This window comes from Stomoxys calcitrans, chromosome 3 (assembly GCF_963082655.1).
Source record: "Stomoxys calcitrans chromosome 3, idStoCalc2.1, whole genome shotgun sequence".
NCBI classification, from domain to species: Eukaryota; Metazoa; Arthropoda; class Insecta; order Diptera; family Muscidae; genus Stomoxys; species Stomoxys calcitrans.
Window position 1 is genome coordinate 128,957,346 of NC_081554.1, and position 27,793 is coordinate 128,985,138.

Sequence of the window (27,793 nt, forward strand, 5' to 3'; positions counted from 1 at the left end):
AAGTACATCCCATATTCCAACATTCGTGTTGGGACGTTGAAGAATGAAGAATGATAGTATGACAGCTAAATGATGCTGTCATTTTGTCAATGTGACAAGTGTCATTTTATTAAATCACAAATAAGTTGACAGTTAAATAGTATCGTGTTTTCCGATGCTCTGCTATGTTTTTTTCCAATCTTTTTTGTTGCGGTTGCTATTTTGCAAGTGCTGTTGCTTTTTCGCAATGTTGGGGATGAAGTGAGACGATAATTCATACAAATGGCTCTGATGTACATATGGCGGCAGCAGTGTTGATGAATGATGTGCGATTTTAAATTGGGTAAACAAATGAATTTATAATGCTTGTCTCTGAGTATAAAATTGATACTAATTTTGTGGCAAATGTAAGGGCAATTTTCAATAATTGTTCACTACAGTTACGAGTAAGTGGTGAAAAAAATCTATTCAACTTATAAGGAGGTGGGAGTAATAAACTATTTTTTTATTACATTTGACAGTTGAAATAACTGGCGCTATATAAGGAGCGGGTATAATTTTAGATTATAAACAATATCATTGTTTATATGATCATCATATACAGCAGAATAATATCAATGTACTTGATTGTGGTTAGTTCATAGAAATCATGAATAAGTTGATATACGTTTTTGGCCTAATAATAAAAACGCAAATTTCTATCATCAAAAATTGGGTTTTTAACAAGTTATATACACTTTTCATACGCTCAAAACCATTCTCCATGCATTTTTTCCACTCCGATTGAGACACCTCCAGAACATGGTTGTTGAATGCTTCAAAGCATTTTCTGGCGATCAAAATCATTGACTATGAATTTTTATCAAAATGTGCGGGAATAAAAAAAGTCATTGGGTACTGTACGGTAGATGACTAACAATTCGACGTTTCAAACGGTCAAAAGAGCGCTGGTTTGAACCGATTCTTGAGAGCTCGCATTGTCTAAGTGAACGGATAATCATTGCCATAGTGAACAATGATTCGTGTTTTCTTGTTCGACTTTCGATTTTTTCCCAGGCAATAAAATTGTGGTTCTTCAGGCAATAAAATTGTGGTTACCACTCAGAATTGACAGTCCCACGTTGATCAAGCGGTGCAGTCGCCACTTGACTAGCTTTGCCGAAGAAATAGGCGATCATTTGCTTCGAAGTGCCTCCACCACGTACGATATTGGTCCATTTTGGAAGAACCATATGGTCGATTGTTATATTGTTTCGGGCTCATACGCATAGATCCATCATAAGCTACCCGTGACGATCTTATAAACGTCTTTTGAAGAATTGTTTCAGCATTTCTTCACAATAATCGACAATCAGAAATCCAACGGCAATAAACATAAAACTTCATCAAAATTGGGTATTAATTGCATAGACAAAACAAAACACCTTATGTCAAATTTCAGCCTAATCGGATAGGTATTGCGCCCTTTAGTGGCTCAAAAATCAAGATCCGAGATCGGTTTATATGGCAGATATATCAAGACATGAACCTATATGGCTCATTTACAATACCAACTGAATAAGAAGTATTTTTGCAAAATTTCAAGCGCCTAGCTTTACTCCTTCGTAAGACAGACGGACGGAAGTGGCTAGATCTACTTTAAATAATATGTCGAAAAATATATATACTTTATTTCGAGGTGGTACATACGGAATGACGAAATTAGTATACCCCATCCTATGGTAGAGGGTATAATTACATTTTCTTTGCCTTTGCCTTCGTATGAGAGCCGTTGATTGATGTTTAAATCTATGCAAGCTTTTATTACATTTTGTCTATACTTAAACCATTCTTTGCCTTCTCCCAAATTTAAAGAGCAAGTGAATAACATTTTTAATAAAATTTGCAATACTGTACTGAACTTGTATTTATATTGTTAGTCTGTAAGGATAAACTCCATAGATTTAAACTAACGAAATGAAATAAAGATCTTACATTATAAGTTCGGGCACGGTATCAATGTTCTCAAATACAACGGCCATTCCTGGATGACCTTCAAGCAACGACAAAGAAAATTATCGCACAAATATGTTCACGGGCTAGTTAAATTTTTTTGTCAAATTACTTTTTTCAATTCTCTGTAAACAAATTAAAAAAAAAGGTAAAAGCGTGCTAAGTTCGGCCGGGTCGAATCTTATATACCCTCCACCATGGATCGAGTTTTCTTCCCGGCATCTCTTCTTAGGTAAAAAAGGATATAAGAAAAGACTTGCTCTGCTATTAGAGCGATATCAAGATATGGTCCGGTTTGGACCACAATTAAATTATATGTTGGAGACCTGTGTAAAATGTCAGCCAATTCGAATAAGAATTGCGCCCTTTGGGGGTTCAAGAAGTAAAATAGAGAGACCGATTTATATGGAAGCTGTATCGGGCTATAGACCGATTCAGACCATAATAAACACGTATGTTGATGGTCATGAGAGAATCCGTCGTACAAAATTTCAGGCAAATCGGATAATAATTGCGACCACTATAGGCTCAAGAAGTCAAGATCCCAGATCGGTTTATATGGCAGCTATAACAGGTTATGAACCGATTTGAACCTTTGAAAGTAAAAATAAAATACGTCATGCAAAATTTCAGCCAAATCGGAATTGCGCCCTCTAGCGGCTCAAGAAGTCAAGACCCTAGATCGGTTTATATGACAGCTATATCAGGTTATGGATCGATTTGAACCATTGTAACGAACACGTCTGTGTTTTATAATTATTTTCGTTGGAAAATATCTCTTTTATAAAAATTTAAGGAGAAAGATTGGGCTAGGACTGCGGGAGCCATTAATATGCTAACTAATCAGCCGGTGGGGGGGTTCGTGTCCCACCCTATCAATTCCCAGTTACGACATTACACTAATAATTTATTTAGACTCCCTATTTATATAAGAAATGAAGTTAACAGTTATAAGGACTAATTCTGCGGATTGCCATCGCAACCAAAAATGCCAGAAATTTGCCCCAAACAAAGAAAAAAAAACACACAATCCGCCGAGCTATAAAAACTATAAAATAAACAAAAGGTATCGTCTTAAAAAGTTCTGATTAAGAAAGCATCTCCAGATGTCATTTGGAGTGCCCTGCCTCTAAACCCTCCCTACCTATGGTTCTATTGGCATACATTACTAGAACCCCTTTTTTAAAAATACTTACAAACCAACTACTCTAATTCACTCATCTAGGAAAACCGAAAAATCCAAATTCACCAAATCATCGTTAAACGACTTTTATTTATAAAAATATACTTCATGGCATTTCTTCTTAAGCGTAAAAAAAAAGAACTTAGCATAAAGAGGATATCTTACAAATTAATCAAATAAAAAAAATATAAAGCAAAAGTCTATGTATAAGAAAAAGTGCATAACCAAAATCCCCTAGTTCTTAGATAATGCAATGTAAATTAGGGCTATCCTAAACTATTTTATTTTAAAAGGAAGAACCATAGATCAGTCCTCCTACCAATCAATTTTTAAATGAATCTTTAATTATCATTAATCTCTTGCTATCAAATTGAATTCAAAATAATTTTAAACTTCCAATGCAAGTAAACAATGAGACAGGCAGTCTGCCTTCTAATTCAAGTGTAGGGTTCACCCAACCAATTCAAACACTAACAATTATTAAAGCATAGCAACCAAAAGAAAAAAAAAAGTGCAAGATATCAAAAAAAATATAGAAAAAAAACCCGTATGACAACTCTTTCATACACTTACATCGAACATGTCTGATGATGCACAACAAGCTGGGTATAACACTTTATAGAAAACGCTTACTAGCCGTGATAACCAAAAACGATCTAAGCAATGTTGTTGGAACCACATCAGACAGGTTTGATATGATTCGGAAGTGTTTGCAAAGTTGGTTGGTGTAAATATGTAAAATAATTATAAAACGTTCACTTACGTACTCACATATCGAACAATGATGATAGAGGCCTCCATTCTCAGTGGTCGCTGCGGGCTGGATACCAAACGTTGTAACGCTAAAGGGTTATGAATTTGGCATTAAAAATAATTTTGTGCCAAATTTTTATAAATTATTTACACAACTTTGGGAATACTTCCATATGCACTCTACTTACTTAGTGGCAGTAAATATTGAATTAGCTGGGTTTTTCCTTGTTTTTAATCTAAACGTGTACTTATCTCTAAAGGAGTAACTCTGCCGAAAGGTGGCTGATCATAATTTTATAATTCTTTAAGGCTTCATAATTCTACATATAACCAAGCTGTGTTCTTCTTCGTGGCTACGTATTTGATGGTATCAGGTTACATTACTGCGAGCGCTCGACTGCTGGGCCAATTATTACCATTTGGTGTTGAGTAGCGCCCTGCTATTTGTTGTTGGAGAATTCAGAAACTGCGTGGGTGGCTTGATACTGAGAGATGGGGCCGTTAGACACCAGCTCTTCGCAACAACAATTATTTCGTGGCTCGTAGAATTAAGCAAAAATTCTGGTTTTATTGATTTATGACGATGAGGTGTCAGAAGATAATTTGTGGAAGCTTTTTAAAAGGCTTGCCTTAGCAACTCCCTCGAGGCTTAGGGCATCGGTGGCCCAATGGGCTGCTATTAAAATGCGGCAATAAATGGAAAAAACTTCGCTGGTCACTACCCCTTAGATCTTGTTCGGCACTTCTAGGAAAATGTCTTTACCACGGAAATCAACCGGGGCTCCACCAAAACAGACCTGCTGGATGTCTCGATTTCTCTTAGGGTAGCAGGTAGTACTTGGAGAATGGAATCTTCTTAGAAGAATTTACAATCACGTGGATGAAGTGAATGCAGGGAGGGAGGGATTGTCCCAAGCCCTTCTTTTTCGCAAAAAAAACAAGTGTGAGTGTTGCAGATCTAAATAAGACACAAATTAAAATCCACACTAACTATTTAGGTTTGTTCACAAAATTCACCTTTCCAGACCGATCACTTTCATAAATTCTACTTCGTATGTCTTTGTACTAATAACACTGTACGCTATAATGCAATGACTGGCTTTTGATATCTCTTACCGATGATGTGCTTAAGTCGACGATTGAAACAAGAAGGAAGTTCTTTTGACACCGTGCAATCAAGAGTTATTCGGACCGTATCAAAAGCGAGTAACATAGACTATCAATTATTCTAGTCGGGTGTTGCCAGACCGCACCGACCATAGTATAAGAAATAATGCTAGATATCACTTGATGTCGCTTTTCAAACAAGGCAGTCGAAAAAAGTAACCAATCTTAATGTCCGGTGTATGATGTTTAGAAAAATATAAAAACAAGATTGAAAGCGCAAAACGTTCATTACAAAACCGAATAATTCTGCCTATTTTAGGACAGAATTAGTCGGAGGAAGAACATTTTAGGGTCGGATATCCTTAGAGTGAAAGGTACCAATAGTCTTTCCCTGTAGATCCTCGAGAACATAATAATGTCTCCCTAATTTCTCTCGGATTCGTGCCTTTAGGAAGACAGGCATCAATTTTGCATTTAGACCCTTGGCAAAATTACTTTGCGCAAAGTTTCGTCTAAATACTTCTTGTCCTACACAGAAATTCGGCACTCTTGTACGGAGATTGTAACGTTCCTGATTCCTCTCACATGCCAACTTCATCTTTCTTCGTATATCATGCCTCACGATCTGAAGCTGGTCATCCCTATTCATCGTCGCACAGGGCTCGTCCAAAATCCGTAAATTCCTAAGCAGAGAATACGAAGACCCATGGGTGACCATATTCATGCCGAAGAGGGCACGATAAGGGGTATTGCCTATCGACTGATGGTACGAGTTTCGTAGAGAACAACTGATAAAACTCAGTTTCTCATCCCAGAGACGGTGGTCCTGCCTTAGGTAAGCGCGAATGCCCGCTATAACAGATCTGTTTACTCGCTCGGAAGCGTTAGCTTGTGGCGAGTAAACAGCTGTGAATACATGTCTTATCCCGTAAGAGGTCAGAAAGGCGTCAAATTCACCAGCCTTAAATTGACTGCCATTGTCGCTTATAATTTCCTCTGGTACCCCATATACATGAAATATTTGACTTTCCAAATATTCTTGTATCTTTGACGAAGTGAATTTTCGTAGCGGGTACAACCAGTGAAATTTCGTCAACTGATCAAGAACAATCAGCAATCCAATAAATCCAGACTTGGATCTTGGGTAGGGCCCAAGGAGATCAATATATAACCGTTGGAATGGGCGGACGGCGATCACCTGATTTCCCATTGGAGGTTTCATGACGAAATTGGGATGTTTAGTCGATTTGCAAACCTCACACCCATTCAAGTACTTTCGCACGTCACGCACCATGCCTGGCCAATAAAAATGTCTTCTGATCAGCTCCAAAGTCTTGCATATGCCTCCGTGAGAACATATTGGAGAATCATGTGCCCTACTTATCACCTGCTCCCTCAACCCCATAGGGATCCAGAGCTTCCAAGACATCTGCTCTTGACTTTTGTCCCCAGTGTAGTGCTCAGTACGTATGTAAACGAACTGATCCACCACTTTCACATCAGGATAAGCAGAAGAATTCTCCGTAACCTTCCTCTTGAGGTCGGCATAATCTTCATCCGAAAAATGAGGCGAGGCTAAATCCACCTCTGGTCCGGTAATCTCCAAAGCACTTACATCACCCTCAGGTATTCGGGACAGAGCATCAGGGACTATATGATCCCTTCCTTTACGATGACTCACCTCGAATCTGTAGGTCTGCAATTCCAGCGCCCACCTTGCCAACCGACCGCTCAAGTTGGGTTGGCGCATTAGCCAAACAAGACTAGAATGGTCTGTGACCACCTCAAAGTCTTGCATTTCTATATAGCACCGGAACTTCCTTATGGCTTCGAGAGCCGCAAGGCACTCCCTCTCTGTGACGCTATAATTGCGTTGTGCTGAGTTCAACTTACGGCTCATATAAGCGATTGGACGCTCCTGCTGCTCGTCGTCCAGTTGTACCAGCACAGCGCCGATGCCGTAGTCGCTAGCGTCACAGTGGAGGTAAAATTTCTTGCTAAAATCAGGGTTCGCTAGTACCGGTGCGGTAGTAAGTAGCATTTTAACAGTCCTGAAGGCAGAATCGGCTTGACGGGTCCAGACAAACTTCTTTTTCGAAGAAAGCAATTCTGTGATGGGAAAAACAACAGATGAGAAGTTTTCAATGAAGCGGCGGTACCAACCCGCTAAACCAAGGAAACCACGTACCTGTTTCAGGTTCTTCGGTACCGGCCACTTCTGTATCGCACTAACCTTCTCCGGGTCCGTTGCTATTCCCCCCTGGCCAATAACATAACCAAGGTAATTGGCCTTGGTAACACAGAATTTGCTCTTCGAAATATTGAGCGTCAGATTGGCCTTTCGGAATTGGGATGCGATCCTTACCAATATTTCTAGATGTCCCTCAAAGTTCTCTGAAACGATTACTAGATCGTCAAGATACCCAAAAACGCTATGCCTTAGATCGTTCGGAATCAACTGATCCATCAGCCTACACATAGTCTGGGGGGCGTTACAAAGCCCAAAGGGCATAACGACAAATTGATATAACGGCCTCCCAGGTATTGTGAAGGCTGTTAGAGCTTTTGATTCTTCGTCTAAAGCTATTTGCCAATAGGCATCTTTTAGATCTAGTTTCGATATCAGATGAGCTTTGGGTAATCTAGAAAATATGCCCTCGATAGAAGGCAAAGGATACGCATCCTTTTTTGTCACAGCATTTACTCTCCTTGCGTCTAGACATAAGCGAACCTTGTTCGGCTTCAAAACAAGGCGCATGGGGGAGCTCCATGCCGACTGCGAGGGCTCGATAACACCGAGCATTCGGTCGACCTCTTTGTACATGACCTTCTCAACCGCTGGTGAGACGGGGTAGAACCTTTGTTTGATTGGTGTCGCTTGACCGACGTCAATCGAATGCCGTATAAGGTCCGTTCTACCCAGTCCCTGCTTTTCAAAGCTCGGGAAAAGCGCAATGACAGTATCGAGTTGTTGTCGCCGAACACGCGACAGCGGATATAAGTCCTCTTCAGTCAATTCTATATGGTCTTTGGATGCTGAGGGAGAAGGAATTTCTTCCAAAGTGGGAGCACAATGGCCCAATCCTTGAAAACCAATCATGTCAATCGATCCAAGGACATCATCGAATATACGAAAGGCTTTGCAGAAGTCAACCCCTAAGATAACTCTTTGCGATATAGAAGGCACGATGAAAAATCTTAAGTCGTGTGTCAAGTCCTTATATCGGACTTCGACGTTCAACCATCCTATGACGTCCTGAGGTCTGCCGTCCGCTGTCTTCACGTAGGCTTTACATTTCGAAAAACCAGAACATTCAGAAAAATCGTATCTAGCCAGTTCCGCACCAATGCAAGAGATATTGGCCCCGGTATCCAATAAACCTAGCTCGACAAATTGTAAAAACCCCATTTTCGCGTAATACCGCTTATCAGAGGGATTCGTTATGACTGCGGAAACCAGGAACCTTCTACAAATCCTTTTTAATTTCCAATATCTCCTCAATCGTAAAGTTGAACGTTTCGGTTTGGCTATGCCACAGGCGAATAACGCAGATTCACCGAAAATTTCATTCCGTCTAGCAATGTAGTTCTCCCATCTCTTATGATAGGGCAACAAAGGTCTAATCAGGGTCAAAGTTTTAGCATCATCATAAAAGGATGCGTTCTCTATGCCATCACGTCTTTGTAATATCGACTTAATGGGTATTTTATCCTCAGAATTTTTACCTTGTCCTGAGGTGGTTTCAGATTCTATTCGAGAATCTACATCTGTTCCTCCACCGGAACAGGACACTTCAAGTTTTTTGAAAATTTCTTCGAGACACACTTTTGGCAATTCGGTTTGTATACCCTTTTTGCCCCACAACCGTAACAGAATATCTGTCGGTCTTGTAGACAGTCCTGCCAGTGGTGGCCTGACTCGTCACAGTTCCAACACTTTGATTCTGGAGCACATTGTCGAACAGCGTCCACTGACAGCTCTGTCTCCACAATGCGGTCCTCAAAATCCGGGGTGACATTCAACTCAGAAACCTGTCGTCGAGGCGGAAAATTATTCAAACCCCTACCAATTAGATTACGCCTAACATGTTCATCGGCCAAAAAGTGTTCACGTACCTGAACAAGATGACGCAACTGCGAAATGGAGGACATAGGTATGTACAACATTTCCTGCCTTATCTCAGGTCTTAAATTCCGTGTAACGATTTCAATCAATTCGCTCTCTAACATAGGAGTAGGAAGCCTATCCTGCATAGCTGAAACCGCCTCAAAGAAACCATCGAATGTTTCTCCAGGCTTTTGCCTGCGGTTACGTATCTCCTCGCGAATGTCATAGGCAGTTCTGCAGTCCCTGTACTGGGCCCTAATACTCTGGCAAAATGGTTCCCACTGGACTGACGGCACCTGTTTCCGGTAGCGCCAGTACCAGTCCCTGGCTTTTCCAGTCAGTAAGACCTGCAAATTTTTACAAATCATTGAAAAATCCCCATTGAAAGTGTCGAATGTCAGGGCCTGGACCCTGTAAATAAACTCATCTACATTAAGTTGATTGGGTGAACCATCGAACTTTAGATTCCAGCTTTGGATTATAGCTGAAACCTTATCTGAAGTATATGACATACGTAGGGAATTTGGTGTTGTCGAAACATCATTCGAAGCATTACCAGAAGGGGAGACTGCTGGAGGTAAATCCTCCCTGGAAGGTGGTAAAGGAATAGAAGGAGAAAGGTTGTCTTGCACGACATCCTGTCTAGGTTGAGGAATGATATTGAGATTACCTAGTAATCTAGTGAGCGTTCGTTCAATCATGTTATTGATGCGACCATAATCCACATTCACATTAGAAGAATGATTTCCTAAAGTCCGAAAATTAGGATTTCCCTTGCGTGGATCACGATTAGGGGTACTATTCCCTTCCTCTTGGGTCATATTAAGAAGAGAATTCTGCAACTCTTGTTGCTGCGACTTGCTCCTAGTATTATAATATGCTTTCGCACCGCGACCCCTACCTCTCGGAGCTGGGTGTTCACCCTGAGCCTGGCTCGTAGACGCGCCGTTATCAAAACCGGCCGGTAAATCATCTGTCAGAAATACATATTTCCTAAGATCCGATAGTTGACAGGATCGTCTACATGACGGACATTCCGATGAAGCCGCTAAAGAGCCTTCAATGCAATGACGATGATAAACGTGAGAGCACTCATTCAAAATCAAACAATTCTCAGAGGGTACCATGGGCCCGCCACATACTAAACAGACCATATCCACGCCACCCGCGTCTGTTGTGCCAGAAGGCAAATTATGGGGAGGAGGTGGAGTTCGGCTAAGCGACATTCCGTTCCAATGAAAACTATCTGAGTGTCAAATAAAAGTGTACCTTATAACTTAATCTGATATCAGTCCCTATTCCAGTGACCTTTATAAAATTAAATAAATTATTTTCGAGTGGTTAATAATCGTTTCTTATATTGGTTTTCCTATTAACGATGAGCTTATGAGAGTAGTGGTTCATTTAACCATTGCCCTTTTCTGACGATACTGGTAAACAAAACAAGTCTATGGAGTTTTATTATGAAAAAGGTAAGATAAGGCCGCTAAACCCATCAGCTAAATCAGGAATTGGTTTCCTCCTCTGATTGTACTAAAAATTCGGACATTGAATTACCATCGGTAAATTCAATGTAATCCAGTCATTTGATAGCCCTGAAAAGCGGTTACCATTTGGTCTTAAAAAACATAGTCCATACAAAACCTGCCCAAAAATTCCGACAAATAATCGGGAATGCTTTCCTGTCGGGAAAAGTAAATACATAAGTTAAACGGTTAGTCTCCTCGATTTCTAAACCCTCAAGAAGCTAATGAGATCCGGGAAAACCTGTACTTTATTTACAGCCAGTTCTACCCTTCCTGAAAATCCGGGAACTTTAAGCCAAAATTTGAAATCTAGATTAATGAAAAATTAAAGAACCGAAAAGATAGATGTTCTCCTTTCGGCCCCACGTTGGGCGCCAATTAATGTAACGAACACGTCTGTGTTTTATAATTATTTTCGTTGGAAAATATCTCTTTTATAAAAATTTAAGGAGAAAGATTGGGCTAGGACTGCGGGAGCCATTAATATGCTAACTAATCAGCCGGTGGGGGGGTTCGTGTCCCACCCTATCAATTCCCAGTTACGACATTACACTAATAATTTATTTAGACTCCCTATTTATATAAGAAATGAAGTTAACAGTTATAAGGACTAATTCTGCGGATTGCCATCGCAACCAAAAATGCCAGAAATTTGCCCCAAACAAAGAAAAAAAAAACACACAATCCGCCGAGCTATAAAAACTATAAAATAAACAAAAGGTATCGTCTTAAAAAGTTCTGATTAAGAAAGCATCTCCAGATGTCATTTGGAGTGCCCTGCCTCTAAACCCTCCCTACCTATGGTTCTATTGGCATACATTACTAGAACCCCTTTTTTAAAAATACTTACAAACCAACTACTCTAATTCACTCATCTAGGAAAACCGAAAAATCCAAATTCACCAAATCATCGTTAAACGACTTTTATTTATAAAAATATACTTCATGGCATTTCTTCTTAAGCGTAAAAAAAAAGAACTTAGCATAAAGAGGATATCTTACAAATTAATCAAATAAAAAAAATATAAAGCAAAAGTCTATGTATAAGAAAAAGTGCATAACCAAAATCCCCTAGTTCTTAGATAATGCAATGTAAATTAGGGCTATCCTAAACTATTTTATTTTAAAAGGAAGAACCATAGATCAGTCCTCCTACCAATCAATTTTTAAATGAATCTTTAATTATCATTAATCTCTTGCTATCAAATTGAATTCAAAATAATTTTAAACTTCCAATGCAAGTAAACAATGAGACAGGCAGTCTGCCTTCTAATTCAAGTGTAGGGTTCACCCAACCAATTCAAACACTAACAATTATTAAAGCATAGCAACCAAAAGAAAAAAAAAAGTGCAAGATATCAAAAAAAATATAGAAAAAAAACCCGTATGACAACTCTTTCATACACTTACATCGAACATGTCTGATGATGCACAACAAGCTGGGTATAACACTTTATAGAAAACGCTTACTAGCCGTGATAACCAAAAACGATCTAAGCAATGTTGTTGGAACCACATCAGACAGGTTTGATATGATTCGGAAGTGTTTGCAAAGTTGGTTGGTGTAAATATGTAAAATAATTATAAAACGTTCACTTACGTACTCACATATCGAACAATGATGATAGAGGCCTCCATTCTCAGTGGTCGCTGCGGGCTGGATACCAAACGTTGTAACGCTAAAGGGTTATGAATTTGGCATTAAAAATAATTTTGTGCCAAATTTTTATAAATTATTTACACAACTTTGGGAATACTTCCATATGCACTCTACTTACTTAGTGGCAGTAAATATTGAATTAGCTGGGTTTTTCCTTGTTTTTAATCTAAACGTGTACTTATCTCTAAAGGAGTAACTCTGCCGAAAGGTGGCTGATCATAATTTTATAATTCTTTAAGGCTTCATAATTCTACATATAACCAAGCTGTGTTCTTCTTCGTGGCTACGTATTTGATGGTATCAGGTTACATTACTGCGAGCGCTCGACTGCTGGGCCAATTATTACCATTTGGTGTTGAGTAGCGCCCTGCTATTTGTTGTTGGAGAATTCAGAAACTGCGTGGGTGGCTTGATACTGAGAGATGGGGCCGTTAGACACCAGCTCTTCGCAACAACAATTATTTCGTGGCTCGTAGAATTAAGCAAAAATTCTGGTTTTATTGATTTATGACGATGAGGTGTCAGAAGATAATTTGTGGAAGCTTTTTAAAAGGCTTGCCTTAGCAACTCCCTCGAGGCTTAGGGCATCGGTGGCCCAATGGGCTGCTATTAAAATGCGGCAATAAATGGAAAAAACTTCGCTGGTCACTACCCCTTAGATCTTGTTCGGCACTTCTAGGAAAATGTCTTTACCACGGAAATCAACCGGGGCTCCACCAAAACAGACCTGCTGGATGTCTCGATTTCTCTTAGGGTAGCAGGTAGTACTTGGAGAATGGAATCTTCTTAGAAGAATTTACAATCACGTGGATGAAGTGAATGCAGGGAGGGAGGGATTGTCCCAAGCCCTTCTTTTTCGCAAAAAAAACAAGTGTGAGTGTTGCAGATCTAAATAAGACACAAATTAAAATCCACACTAACTATTTAGGTTTGTTCACAAAATTCACCTTTCCAGACCGATCACTTTCATAAATTCTACTTCGTATGTCTTTGTACTAATAACACTGTACGCTATAATGCAATGACTGGCTTTTGATATCTCTTACCGATGATGTGCTTAAGTCGACGATTGAAACAAGAAGGAAGTTCTTTTGACACCGTGCAATCAAGAGTTATTCGGACCGTATCAAAAGCGAGTAACATAGACTATCAATTATTCTAGTCGGGTGTTGCCAGACCGCACCGACCATAGTATAAGAAATAATGCTAGATATCACTTGATGTCGCTTTTCAAACAAGGCAGTCGAAAAAAGTAACCAATCTTAATGTCCGGTGTATGATGTTTAGAAAAATATAAAAACAAGATTGAAAGCGCAAAACGTTCATTACACCATACATGGCACAGTTGTTGGATATCATAACAAAACATGTCGTGCAAAATTTCGGATAAGAATTGCGCACTCTAGAGGGTCAAGAAGTCAAGGCCCAAGATCGGTTTATATGGCAGCTATATCAAAACATGGACCGATATGGCCCTTTTACTATACCGACCGACCTGCACTAATAAGAAGTATTTGTGCAAAATTTCAAGCGGCTAGCTTTACTCTTTCGGAAGTTAGCGTGCTTTCGACAGACAGGCTGACGGACGGACAGACAGACGGACATCGCTAGATCGACATAAAATGTTGCGACGATCAAGAATATATATACTTTATGGGGTCTCAGACGAATATTTCGAGTAGTTACAAACAGAATGACGAAATTAGTGTACCCCCCATCCTATGGTGGAGGGTATAATTATGGTTGTTGACGTACGAACATTTAGAGTACGATTATGACTTGGAGTACGATTATGACACTAGGTGTTGCCTAGGCCAGAAACTTATATGGCAGCCTTCGTATTTTTTGTGTGGCTGAAATGTATTTTAAAAACCGTTCTTAAACGGCAGATGTTTTACTAGTTATTTCGATTCCATCCCAAAGTGCAACGGTATTTAATTGCTGCTGCTTCATTGGTAAAACACTTTTATTCCAAGCACCATAGGATGGGGCCTAAAGTAATATAGTCATTTACTTTGTAACACCTTGCAATATTGATCTGCGCTCTAGCCACGTCCGTCGTTCCGTTCGTCTGTCAAAACCTCGAACGAATAAAGGTAAATCTCTTAAAATTAATACTAGCTGCAGTCGGTTGATTTAATTTTTAATGGTTGGCCAAACATCTTTACAATTCTGCTTTGGTGCAGAAATATCGCTGGATTTTAATTATGTGAAATTCTGCCGGCTGGGCAGGCAATTCTCCAGAATTATTTTGAGTTCGCCCATAAAAAAATGTCAATGCTGACTAAGTGATAAGTTTTTCCTTTTGATAGATATCTGCAGAACATGTGATGTTCCAGGTTATATAGCCGAGGAAATTTAAAACTCGTATAAATCTAACATCAACAAATTCAGAACATCGCTGGTGTCGGGTCTGTTCCCCAAATCTTCAAATCGGTCCCAAGAAAATTACACTTTTCGGCGAAGTCGGCCTAACCCAATCCAGGGAGATAATCTCAAAATGTTCAGGCGAAAGGGCCGGTGGGCAATTAACACACGTTCCATTTTGATCAAGACAATTTTCCGATTAAACTTCAGTGGATGGCCACGCCAAAGAGCCGGAGACTGATCGACATGACTGTTGCTTATTACAATAAATGTGAAATTTGTATAAACCGACCTCCCGTTAAGATTTCTTGGGCCCTTACAAACCGGAATTTTTGTCATATTTGGCTGAAATTTCGCATGTAGTGTTCTGTTATGACTTTCAATAACTGATGTTAATACGGTTCAAATCGGTCTATAACCTGATATAGCTCCCATATAAACCGAACTCCCGATTTGATTTCTTGAGCCCTTACAGGATGCAATTTTTGCCCGATTTGGCTTAAATTTTGCATTTGGTGATCCGTAATGACTTACAACAACTGTGTTAAATACGGTCCGAATCGGTCTACAACGTGGTATAGCTACCATACAACCGATCTCCTTACAAACTGCAATTTTTGTCCCATTTGGGTGAAATTTGCATGCAGTGTTCTGTTACGACTGTGCCAAATACGGTCAAAATCAGTCTATTACCTGATATACCTCCCATGTAAACCGATGTTACATTACAACTCATACAGCACGTGGTGCATGAAGTTGCCGATATTCCCAGTTAAAATAGTTGGTGACTGTATTATATGAAGAACTTCCTCCTGAAATTTTCGGAGCATTGATTTGTTTGTTTTCACGTGTATTATGACTAATAAAGTAATAGTCCTAATTCACCATTTAATATTTCTTCAACTTGACTATCAGTGTTTGTTTGGGCTTTGACTAGGTTGGTATTATCCTCGTTTGCTACCAGACTTATTTTTCAATACTTCGAAGCTGCAGTTACAAATATATCAACTCAAGATTTGAATATTATCGGCGTGTGTTTGTTGTTTAATAAAGTACAATTTCTATTAATATCTGTTTTTTTAAACAAGTAAAAAGGCGTTATGTTTGGCCGGACCGAACTTTGGATACCCAACACCTCGGGTACCCAACCACCTTTCGTCAAAATCTGGTGAAAAATGCATACATTATGCCTCGTAGCAGCTATATCGAAATAAGTTCCGATTTGGACCAAATACTTATAAGTACAAGTCATTGTTCAATAGTGTATAACAAAATATTGATCTTTTTAGTAGCTATTTCTAAAAATAAACCGATCTGAACCATATACGATGCGGATGTCGAAAAGCCTAACACAACTCACATTCCCAATTTTCGCCGAAATCGGACAATAAATGCGCCTTTTATGGCCCCAAAACCTTAAATCGAGAGATCGGTCTATATGGCAGCTATATCCAAATATGCACCAATCTGAGCCAAATTGAAGAAGAATGTCGAAAGGCCCAACACAACTCACTTTCCCAAAATAACAGCGACATTGGACAATAAATGCGCCTTTTATCGACCCAAAACCTTAAATCGGAGAATCGGTCTATATGGCATCTATATCCAAATCCGGATCGATCTATGACATATTGCAGAAGTATATCGAGGGGCTTAACTTAACTCACTATTCCAAATTTCGGCGACATCGGACAAAAATGCGCCTTTTATTGGCCCAAAGCCTTTAACTGAGAGATCGGTCTATATGGCATCTATATCAAAATCAGGAGCGATGTGGGCCAAATTGAAGAAGGATTTCGGAGCTCCTAACACAACTCACTGTTCCAAATTTTGGCAAAATCGGATATTATTAAAGACGCATGTCTTTAATAAGAGCAAGACCTTAAATCGAGAGATCGGTCTACATGGCAGCTATATCCAAATTTGGACCGATCTAGGCCAAATTAAAGAAAGATGTCGAGTGGCCTACCACAACTCACTGTTCCAAATTTCAGAAAAAACAGATAATTAATGTGGCTTTTATGGGCCTTAGACCCTAAATCGGCGGATCAGTCTATATGACAGCTATATCCAAATCTGGACCGATCTGAGCCAAATTGAAAAGGATGTCGAAGAGCCTAACACAACTCACTGTCCCAAATTTCAATAAAATCGGATAATAAATTTGGCTTTTATGGGCCTAAGATCCTAAATCGGTGGATCGGTCTGTATGGGGGCTATATCAAGATATAGTCCGATTTAGCCCATCTTCGAACTTAACCTGATTATGGACAAAAAAATAGTCTGTGCAAAGTTTCAGCTCAATATCTCTATTTTTAAAAACTTCAGCGTGATTTCAGCAGACAGACGGACGGACATGGCTAGATGGTCTTAGATTTTTACGCTGATCAAGAATATACTTTGTAGGGTCGGAAATGGATATTTCGATGTGTTGCAAACGGAATGACAAAATGAATATACACCCATCCTTCGGTGGTGGGTATGAAGAAATCACAAAAAGACAGCCTATCCGTCTTTTTGTCCCAAACTTCCTCGGATATGTTCTGGACAATTTTAAGGGATCCGCAAAGTCTTACCAGTTTTGCAGGGCTGCAAAGTCAGACAATCATTTTAACCCATATCTTTATTCCTATTCTAAATCTCTAATAAATTTCTATACAAATCATGTGTCATCATCTCATGCAGTGTGTCTTGTCATTTTTTTTCCTTGAAAATAGCTCATAATAAATTTTATAACACTTGATAATTGTCAACACCTAACATTGCTCATTCAAGTACATTTTTGTGTGAAATTAAAATAAACGGCAAAATAAAGAAACATTCATGAAAGCTGAAAGCCCGTCATGATTGCACTTAATTTTATTCAATGAAATTTTTCCGAATTTCTACAATACAATGAGCGGATAGGTGCGGTAGTTTTAGAAGAGTGTTCCTTAATAAAAGACATATGCACACAACATACATATGTGCGCGACTGCAATTAGGAGAACACTACAAGTGCGTTGTACATTCACATAAATTACACGCAAACATTTCCTTTTACACAAAATCGCTAAACAAATGGAATAAAAGACTAATGTAAAAAAAAGAAAAGAAAACTACCTCATTCACGCTTTGCCAGCACACCCATGAAGAGATAAATCATCGCACCGTGCCTGAGACACTTTTGCCTTCATTTTGTATGACAGTCAGAGAGCAAGGCAGCCTGGGATTTCAAAGGAAAATATGGAAATGTGTGTGACAGTCTCATGTGCGCATTTGGCAATGCGTTAATTATAAATTATTTTGCAATTATAAATGAGACATAACATTACATATGCGATGGCATGAAGCGAAACTGTCGTCAGTAGGACACGTATATGCATATGGAAATAGGGGGGAGATAAAGTTTTGAATGCCTTCAGGAGAGGGAGGGTCAGCCTCTTTCAAGAAAATCAAAAATAAGGAACTCAAACAAAGTGCGAGACATTCTGACTTTATGACTTTAATATGGACAGTGGTTAAATTTTAAGGGGAGTTGTGAAATGTGAACCACACCAAAACATCCATTTTTTCGGCATTTTATTTGACATTTGAAAATATACTCAATCCTGTATCGCCTTAAAATTATTACAAAAAATCAACGGCCCTTAAAATTAAGCCACCCTTTGCAAAAAATATATCCCAACTTCCGATATGACTTTTTGAATACATGGAGGGCCCAACACTTTCTCGATTTGACGAAATAATAATAGACCAATAAACAACATTTACATATAAAAGTGAAAATGTGCTGAAAGTGCAGCCTGGCAGAATCTAATATACCCTCCACCATAAATCGCATTTGTCAAGATCTTTGCACGGTTTTCATTATAGGAAGAAAGAAAGAAAGCCAATGAATAAATAGCACTTCTTCCTTTAGATGCTGGAGTAGACCATTCAAAAGATTGGTTTACATGAGACATATATCAGATTATGTATCGGTCTTTACTTGGTAAGGATGTTGCAGGTCATAGAAGGAATAATCATGCAAAACTTTAGCCACATCGGATAAGAGTTGCGCATAATTTTGTTCTACATACCAAACTTCTGTCAAACCAGTAAAAAATTAAGCTCAAGGAACTGAACAAGGATGATCGAGAGATTGCTTTATCAGCTTATAGACTGATTTGAACCGTATTTGGCACAATTGTCACAATAGAACACTATGTGCAAAATTACAGCCAAATCGGACAAAATTTGCGACTTCCAGAGGCTCAAGAAGTCATATCGGGAGATCGGTTTATATCGGAGCTATATCAGGTTACTGACCGATTTAAACCGTACTTGGCACAGTTGTTGGAAGTCATAACAAAAACACCATATGCAAAATTTCAGCCAAATCAGATGAAAACGGAGGCTTCCAGGGGCTCAAGAAGTCAAATCGGGTGATCGGGTTATATCGGAGCTATATCAGGTTACGGAGCGATTTAAACCGTACTTGGCACAGTTGTTGGAAGTCATAACAAAAACACTATATGCAAAATTTCAGCCAAATCAGATGAAAACTGAGGCTTCCAGGGGATCAGGAAGTCAAATCGGGAGTTCGGGTTATACAGGGTGGCTGATGAAAGCCGCTACCAAAAAAAAATGTAATAACTTTTTTTCTATTTAATAATAATAATTTAATAATTAATTTAATTAATTAATTAATTAATTTAATTAATAATAATTTAATAATTAATTTAATAATTTAATTTAACATGAATAAAAGAAAAATGTATTCCATACACCGAAAAAAAAATGTAGCAATATTCATCATTGTAGCAATATTCATCAGCCACCCTGTATGGGAGCTATATCCAAATCTGAATCGATATGGTGCATTTGCAATCCCCAACGACCTTCATAAATATTAAGCATCTGTGCAAAATTTCAAGCGGCTAGCTTTACGCGTTCGGCCGCTATCGTGATTTCGACAGACAGACGGACAAGGCTAGATCGACTCAGAATGTCAATATGATCAAGAATATATATATACTTGAAAGGGACCTAGATCATTATTTCGAGGTGTTACAAACAGATTGACTAGGTTAGTATACCCCCATCCTATGGTGGTTGGTATAAAAAATCGGCACGGTCGAACTTAACACGTTTTTACTTGTTTTTGATTTTCTGCTGTTTTCAGATGGTTGAAAGTTAAAATTAAACATTTTTACTGCATCTTTGGTATTTTTTGACGATGTTAAATATCAGCAGACAAAATAATTACTTAAATTCTCTTATTGCTTTCAACCACAAATTTTGGCCTTAATTGCCAAAAATGTTAATTAATACATAGTAAATGACTCTATTTTCGTGTAGAAGTCCAAAAAATGTTGAATGGTTTCTTTCAATTGTTAGGTTAGGTTAGGTGCGGATATTAATACGCCCCATGCCACTATGGACATACACCTAAGCCAGAAATTGAAAAAGAAAATGTTAGTTAAGAATTCTGTGCTACTTACAAAATCCTTAATTGTTTTCCGCACCATGCCCCTAAGTTGGCTCATGTCTGGTGTTAAATAAACTCAATTGAAAATCAGAAGACAGTGTTTTCTGATATCAGCAAACTCATTTTTCCTTTTTGTAACACGTCGAAATATAAATCTGCAACCTCATAAAGTATACGTATATTCTTAATCGTCTTGTCATTCTAAATCGATCTAGCCATGCCTATCCGATTCTCCGTCTCACAGTGAGATGGGAAAAAAGTAAGTGGAGAAAGTCTGTCATTTTAAGACCGATAAAGATATCTTCATGAAATTTTACATGGTTATAGCCAGGGATTCGGAGCGGAATGGAGCGGAGCAGGCCTATTTTTGCTGGAGCTGGAGCAAAATTTTGTGAACCCGGAGCGGAGCGGGAGTGGAGCGGTTTCCTATCTCAATCCGATCCGCTCGGACAGAATAAAAATCTTCAAAAATCCAGTTTTTTTCGATTACGAACTTGTTATTTTGGCGAATTAAAACAAACATATAAAATTATAAATTAACATGAGATTACTTGTACCAATTTTAAAACGTGTCGTCTTAAAGTCAAAATAAGTAGAACAAGTTGAGTGGGGTGAGCCGAACTTAATGCGTTGTTACCTGTTTTTTTTTTTTTTTTAATTTGGTAAGGAACACCGATTCAGACCATACTTCATATGGATGTTGGGGGTTATAGGAGAAATCACTATGCAAAATTTCCATCAAACCAAATAATAATTGCGCCCTCTAGACGCTTAGGAAGTAAAACCGGAAGTCGGATTTTAGGGAGTTGTAGGTCGTAGGAGAAATTATGCAAAATGTCACCCAAATCGGATAAATTTTGCGCCCTCTAGGGGTTCAAGAAATACAATCGTGAGATCGGTTCATATCGGGGTTTTAAACGGTTATGGACCGTTTGAGACTATACTTTACAAAAGTGTTGGAGGTCATAAAAGAAACCGGTTTGCAAATTTTAGCCAATTTAAAAGCAAAGGAGAGGGAGCTGATCGAAAAAATAATTGCGGGTGTGGAGTGGAAAATTTTTTGCCGGAGCGGAAAACAGTTATCCGCTCCGGATCCCTGGTTATAACTGAGGTGTTAACCTGCTTATGTGAAAAAATGAGAGGCCTTCAAAGTTGAACACCTCGGCCCTACAAAATTTGAATATTGAGTTGAAATTTTACAAAGATTATTTCTTGTCCATAAGCAGGTTAATTTCGAAAATGGGCTATATCAGACTGTATCTTGATATAGCCCCTATATGGACCGATCCGTCGTTTTAGAGTCTTAGACTCATAAAAACCACATTTGGTGAAATTTGGGACAGTGAGTTGTGTTAGGCCAATAAACATCATTGTTCAATTAAAACCCGATCAGTTTAGGTTTGGATATAGCTGCCATATATACCCATCTCTCTATTTAAGGTCTAGGTGCCATAAAAGGCGTATTTATTGTCCGACGTCTCCGAAATTTGGTAAAGTGAGTTGCGTTAGGCTTTTCGACAAATTTCCGCAATTTAGTCCAGATCGCTCCAGATTTGGATATAGCTGCCATATAGACCCATCTCTCGAATTAAGGTCCTGGTCCCATAAAAGGCGCATTTATTGTCCGATTTTGCCCAAATTTGGGACAGTGAGTTGTGTTACTTTAATTTGGCCCAGATCGGTCCAGATTTGGATATAGCTACCGATCTCTCTATTTAAGGTCTTGGTTCCATAAAAGGCGTATTTATTGTCCGACGTCCCCGAAATTTGGTACAGTGAGTTGCGTTAGGCTTTTCGAAATCTTTCCACAATTTAGTCCAGATTTGGATATAGCTGCCATATAGACCCATCTCTCGATTTAAGGTCTTGGGCCCATAAAAGGCGCGTTTATAATCCGATTTCACTGAAATTTACCACAGTGACTTAGGGTAGGCTTTTCAACATCCGTGTAGTATATGGTTCAGATCGGTCTTTATTTGGATATAGCTACCAAAAAGACCAACATTTTTTTTTTTACAAAATTGGACAATGACTTGCATTTATTATGTTACTGGGCATAAATTATGAATTTTTCACCGAACCATGACGAAAGGTGGTTTACATTTATACCCGTGGTGGTGGGAATCCAAAGTTCGGCCCGGCCGAACTTAACGCCTTTTTTCTTCTTTTAGCTGATTTGAAAACTAATAAAACAAACTATATTTGAGTCGTGATATATGCTGAGATCCGATTCTTTTGTCAAGAGTTATGCGAGTTACAAATCAAAGAATGTGAAAAAGTACATTTTTGGCATTTCTTGCCAAAAGGGGAATTTCATTGTTTCGTCACTACCAAGAAAATTTTACCTAATTCTTTCAATTTTACTTATTGAACTGAAAAGAGGACTTAATGTAGATGCCTTTGAAAATGTAATTTGTATAAATTGTATTGACTCTAGTAGGAGCTATGTGAAGAACAACAGAAGCACTTTTTTCACAAAAAAAAAAACTGGGAAACCTTTCGAGTTCCCAAAAACGCAAAGATGAGGCCCCCAACTATATGACTTATTTTTGTTGCCCTAAGTGGTCCCTAATCTTATGGATATGTCCGTCAAGAAAGGTGGGTAAAATATATGCTAATTTTTTTGAGGAGATATTTATCTACAAAGTAAATAAAAACTAGTAAGGACGGGCTAAAGTCGGGCGAAGCCTAAGTTTTGATACTTTACACCTCATTCGATATGCAGGCTAAGTTGTCGAATTTTTGCTTAAGAGAGAAGATCGATTGTTAAGTGGGTAAGCAAAGGCCTTAAAAGCGAATTTTGGGAGATGCATATGTATGGGAGTTATATCTAAAACTGAACAAATCTATGGAATTCATTAGTCGTCAGAAGAGTTGTAAGAGAAACCTACGTGCCAAATTTTGTGAAGATCTGCTAACAAATTACTAAATTATTGAATGTTATTCAAACTCGGATGAAATATATATGGGAGCTATATCTAAATTTGATCCGATTTCTATTAACTTTCTTTTAGTCCTAATTTGGATTCGTTGTATAGTATTATTTTTATACCCACCACCGAAGGATCGAAATATCCATTTCCGACCCTATAAAGTATATATATTCTTGATCAGCGTAAAAATCTAAGACCATCTAGACATGTCCGTCCGTCTGTCTGTTGAAATCACGCTACAGTCTTTAAAAATAGAGATATTGAGCTGAAATTTTGCACAGACTCTTTTTTGTGGGCTATATCGGACTATATCTTGATATAGCCCCCATATAGACCGATCCGCCGATTTAGGGTCTTAGGTCCATAAAAGCCACATTTATTATCCGATTTTGATGAAATTTGGGACAGTGAGTTGCGTTAGGCACCTGGACATCCTTCGTCAATTTGGACTAGATCGGTCCAGATTTGGATATAGCTGCCATATAGACCGATCCTCCGATTTAGGGTCTTAGGCCCATAAAAGCCACATTTATTATCCGATTTTGCTGAAATTTGGGACAGTGAGGTGTGTTAGGGCCATATAGACCGATCTCTCGATTTCAGGTTTTGGGCCCATTAAATGCTCATGTATTGTCCGATGTCGCCGAAATTTGGGACAGTGAGTTAAGTTAAGCCCCTCGACGTAATCCTGCAATATGGCACAGATCGGTTAAAATTTGGATATAGCTGCCATATAGACCGATCTCTCGATATGAGGTTTTGGGTCCATAAAAGGCGCATTTATTGTCCAATTTCGCCGAAATTTGGGACAGTGCGTTGAGTTAGGCCCTTCGAAATTTTTCTGAAACTTGAGCTAAACCGGTTTAGATTTGGATATAGCTCCCATATAGACCGATATCTCGATTTAAAGTTTTGGCCCCATAAAAGGCGCATTTCTAATCCGATTTAACTGAAATTTGACACAGTGACTTATGTTAAGCTTTTCGAAATCCGTGTCGTATGTAGGTCAAATCGGTTTTTTTTAGATAAAGCTACTAAAAAACCAATATTTTGTTATACACAATTGAACAATGACTTGTACTTATAAGTATTTTGTCAAAATTGGAACATATTTTGATATAACTGCTATGGGACAAAAGGTATACAATTATCACCGGATTTTGATGAAAGGTGGTTTACGTATATTCCCGAGGTGGCAGGTATCCAAAGTTCGGCCCGGCCGAACTTAACGCCTTTTTACTTGATGACTTTCCATTTGCATACAGTGCTTTGCAACAATTTTTCATGATACAAATTATTTGGCATTCTTCTCTGTCAAATCCAAATGTTATAACATTTTTGACAACTTTTGATTGATTCAACTTTGTATATTTTCGCTTAAGTATTTTGACAAAGAACAAGGCAGACGACATGGTAGAGTAGGCCTCCAATTTCCGTTGCCACATTTGATTCATTCCAAATGCCAACCAACACTTATAATGGGTGGGAAGAAATGAGCAATGCTGTCATGCATGAATGCATGGATAGTAGACAAGGGAACTCTTCCTACCGTCAATCGTTCTTCCAAAGCGCAATCATAAAAAACACAATCCAAATCTGTTGACATATAATAAATTATCCAAGAGCTGTTAAAGAATGAACAACAAGCAAAAACGCCAAGAACTGCAACAAAAATGTATAAAAAAAAATGAAAACGAGAACGCTTGTAAAAACCATTCATTACATTTTCAGCAAACAGATTGGTTGCGACGACCCACGTTCGTTGCTACGTCTCACCGTCTGTCAATGTTTTTTTTTTTTGATGGTGTTGCATGAATGCAACGACCCATTGCATTTCTCCCCCCGAGTAAAGCGAGTGCAATGCATGATGCATGCATAGGCCTCACATTCAGTGTTAAACTGTTGTAAGGTCTGGCTCACTTGGTATTTAAGTTTGTCCGTCTACTCATATCTGTATCTGTGTGTGAGAGGGATTTTGCATGAGTATGACATTAATGCTAATTGATGTGAATTCATGAAATTTTTCACATCTTCTGCAATGTTGTTGAAATAAAAATTAATTAAAAATATTGTAAATGTTGTCGAGATTATCACATGTGTATGGACGGATTTTCTTTCTGTTTTTTGCTATTTTTGCCATCTTGTGGCCTGTGTTACTGCCGCGTTTTTGGGTTGTCTGATTTTTGTTGCTTATTCGTTCAGTTTCGTTTTCAATGACTCGGTTAGTGTCATGGCTCTGCTGTTCGAACGTTTTTGGTTTATTTATCTCTCAGTCGATGCATGCAGAGCGCATTCATTTGCTTCGATATGACTGCGTCAGCTGTAATTTCTGCAATGATGCATGGGACTCTGCCACTTAGAGATTTTGAGTTTTTTTTTTTGTTTGTGTAGACAAATGGGCTTGGGTGGTGATGCGTTTGTTAATTAATGTATATAACCCAGCAAAATTTTTCATTATTCATTATGATTCTTCCTGCTGGTGAATTATATGCATCAAAAAGTTGTTGATGTAATTCGAGTATTGACATTGTAAATAATGCCCTTCAATTTAGAGGCTGAGCATATGTCTTTCAAAAAGGTTCATAAAGACGTGTACATTTAATTTAATAAAATAATCAAATCCACTGCAAGCCTTTTTCGAGCTAGGTCTCAATAAGAGTGGACTCAAATATTCAACACTACTGTAAACGTTCTCAGACCACGAACTTTCGATAGCATCAAACAATTCATTCATAAACAAGTAATGGACCATGGACTGAACTCTGCGGTAATCCACTTTTCATCGCTAACAAATTCGAACTCACATATTAAAACCTACCTGATAGATAAGATTTCAACAAAAAACACGCAAACCTAGAAAACCCTAAGGAATAGTGCAATTTGCTTACTAATATTCCATGATCAAGTCTGTCAAACGCCTTTTCTATATCAAGGGACACAGTTCTCATGACTACTGATAGCCCTTTAAATATTATCAGAAAGGTCTATAAGGGTAGATGTCGTGGAGCGGCCACTTTAGTTAACATTGATTTTCAAATTTACCCGGCTTTACAGGGTACATTTGAAAATCAATGTTAACTAAAGTGGCCGCTCCACGACATCTACCCTTATAGACCTTTCTGATAATATTAAAAGGGCTATTAGTAGTCATTGATCATGGAAAGTTTCTCTGAATCCCGGAAAATTTTCAAGAAGTTATTGCTTTCAGTATCTCTATATTAATGGAATGGTCACTGAAGGATAGCTACAATAGTGTTATCCATTAGGCGGTTCATGATCTGCGGCTGTTTCCATTGGGGCGCCAGATCTAGAGCACAAGAATATGTTTAGAACGGACTCCAAATAACCAACAGCTGTATAGTGGAACTGTTGCTCTAGGTTCCTGGTCATCATTGACTTGTGACGAAGACACCTGGTTCCAGTCTTAAGGACATAGGCGAACCTATTCTATCTTCGCATGTCTACGCCATCAGCCTTCTCTAGCAAACCAATACGCTCTTTAAGAGGTTGGAACAATGAAAGAGCATCGCTTTCAGGTTTATTGAGGTTTGGTTGGAATGATCATAAGACTCTCATCGATAAGAAGAGAGGCTCCCTTAATTAGACTCGGAAATTCGCTGCACAGGCTACCCTAAACGCTACACATCAAGGTTTGGAAACGGCAACGCAGTCAGCCAAAAGGCTGCGGTTCCATGCTCAAGAGACAAAGGCGAACGATTGTAAGATGGGTCCAAGAACCTTTGCCAATGTCGCTAGGAACAGTTTGGTTATGGTAGTTGACGAAAAGGGAGAAGAGCAGGGCTGCATACCTAGAAACAATTGTAGTGGGATAGTCAATGGACTGTCATCTGTATACTCCGATGTTCTTGCGGAAATGGTTGAAATGTATCGTTGCGCCCTAAGAATGATTGGCGGGATCTGGCCAGGCGATATTTATTTTTGATCAATGGCTCCTGCTTATATACCAAAGATTCCTCCAGATCCGTGGAAGCAGTGGGGTTGGGGAATCAGGAAACGACTCAGCACTTGTTGCTGAACACTGAACACACACTGGTGAACTATCGACCACATCTCTGAAGTTTGGCAGATTGCAGGAAATTGGAAATCCCCCTGCCACGATCGAATAGGGAAAGGAAGGCGTCGAGACTGAACCCGACAAGTGCTGTGTAAATGGGTCATCCAGTTGGATTGGGCTCAAGGTGTGCACCAGCCGGGAAGGACAGAACTCAAAAAGTTAGCTAGCGAAGCATCTAAGTAGGAATTGTCCACGCCAAGTGTCCAGTGACCAGTACCTCAAGGAAGATGCGTAAAGAAGCTCATCATGACAAGATCGAATCAATCTGGGATGAGCTCCTGGTGTACTCGGAAGACGAGGCTAACGCAACGGTGGTGGAAGTTCTGAATCCTGACCATGGTTCAGTATATGCGTATAAATCTCCACAGTTGTAAGGTCGCTTTGCCGGCACTGGAGGTCCTTCTGATGGCAGGAGGATTTGACATGGTTCTTATTCAGGAACCATGGAAACATGGGACAATGGTTCGTGGACTAAGTATTACTGGACTTCAATTACTCAATGGTACGGGAATTGGGAGACACAGAGCATGTATTCTTGCAAGCAGTAGTATCATAGTTTTTTATCTTCCGTCGCTAATCACTGAAGATTCAGTAGTAACCAGCCTTAAAACTAATAGGTCTCACTACTGCCTAGCTTCCCTATACATAGCATACGATT

General features: G+C 38.9%; 1 protein-coding gene and 1 long non-coding RNA gene across 2 annotated transcripts in view; one reads left to right on the top strand and one right to left on the bottom strand.

Moving 5' to 3' along the window:
- Positions 1 to 27,793, bottom strand: part of LOC106092866 (zinc finger protein Elbow) — a 223,566-nt gene that overhangs the window by 44,278 nt on the left and 151,495 nt on the right. The gene's annotated exons all lie outside the window — the stretch shown is intronic.
- Positions 1 to 27,793, top strand: part of LOC106091167 (uncharacterized) — a 92,156-nt gene that overhangs the window by 1,079 nt on the left and 63,284 nt on the right. The window lies entirely within an intron of this gene.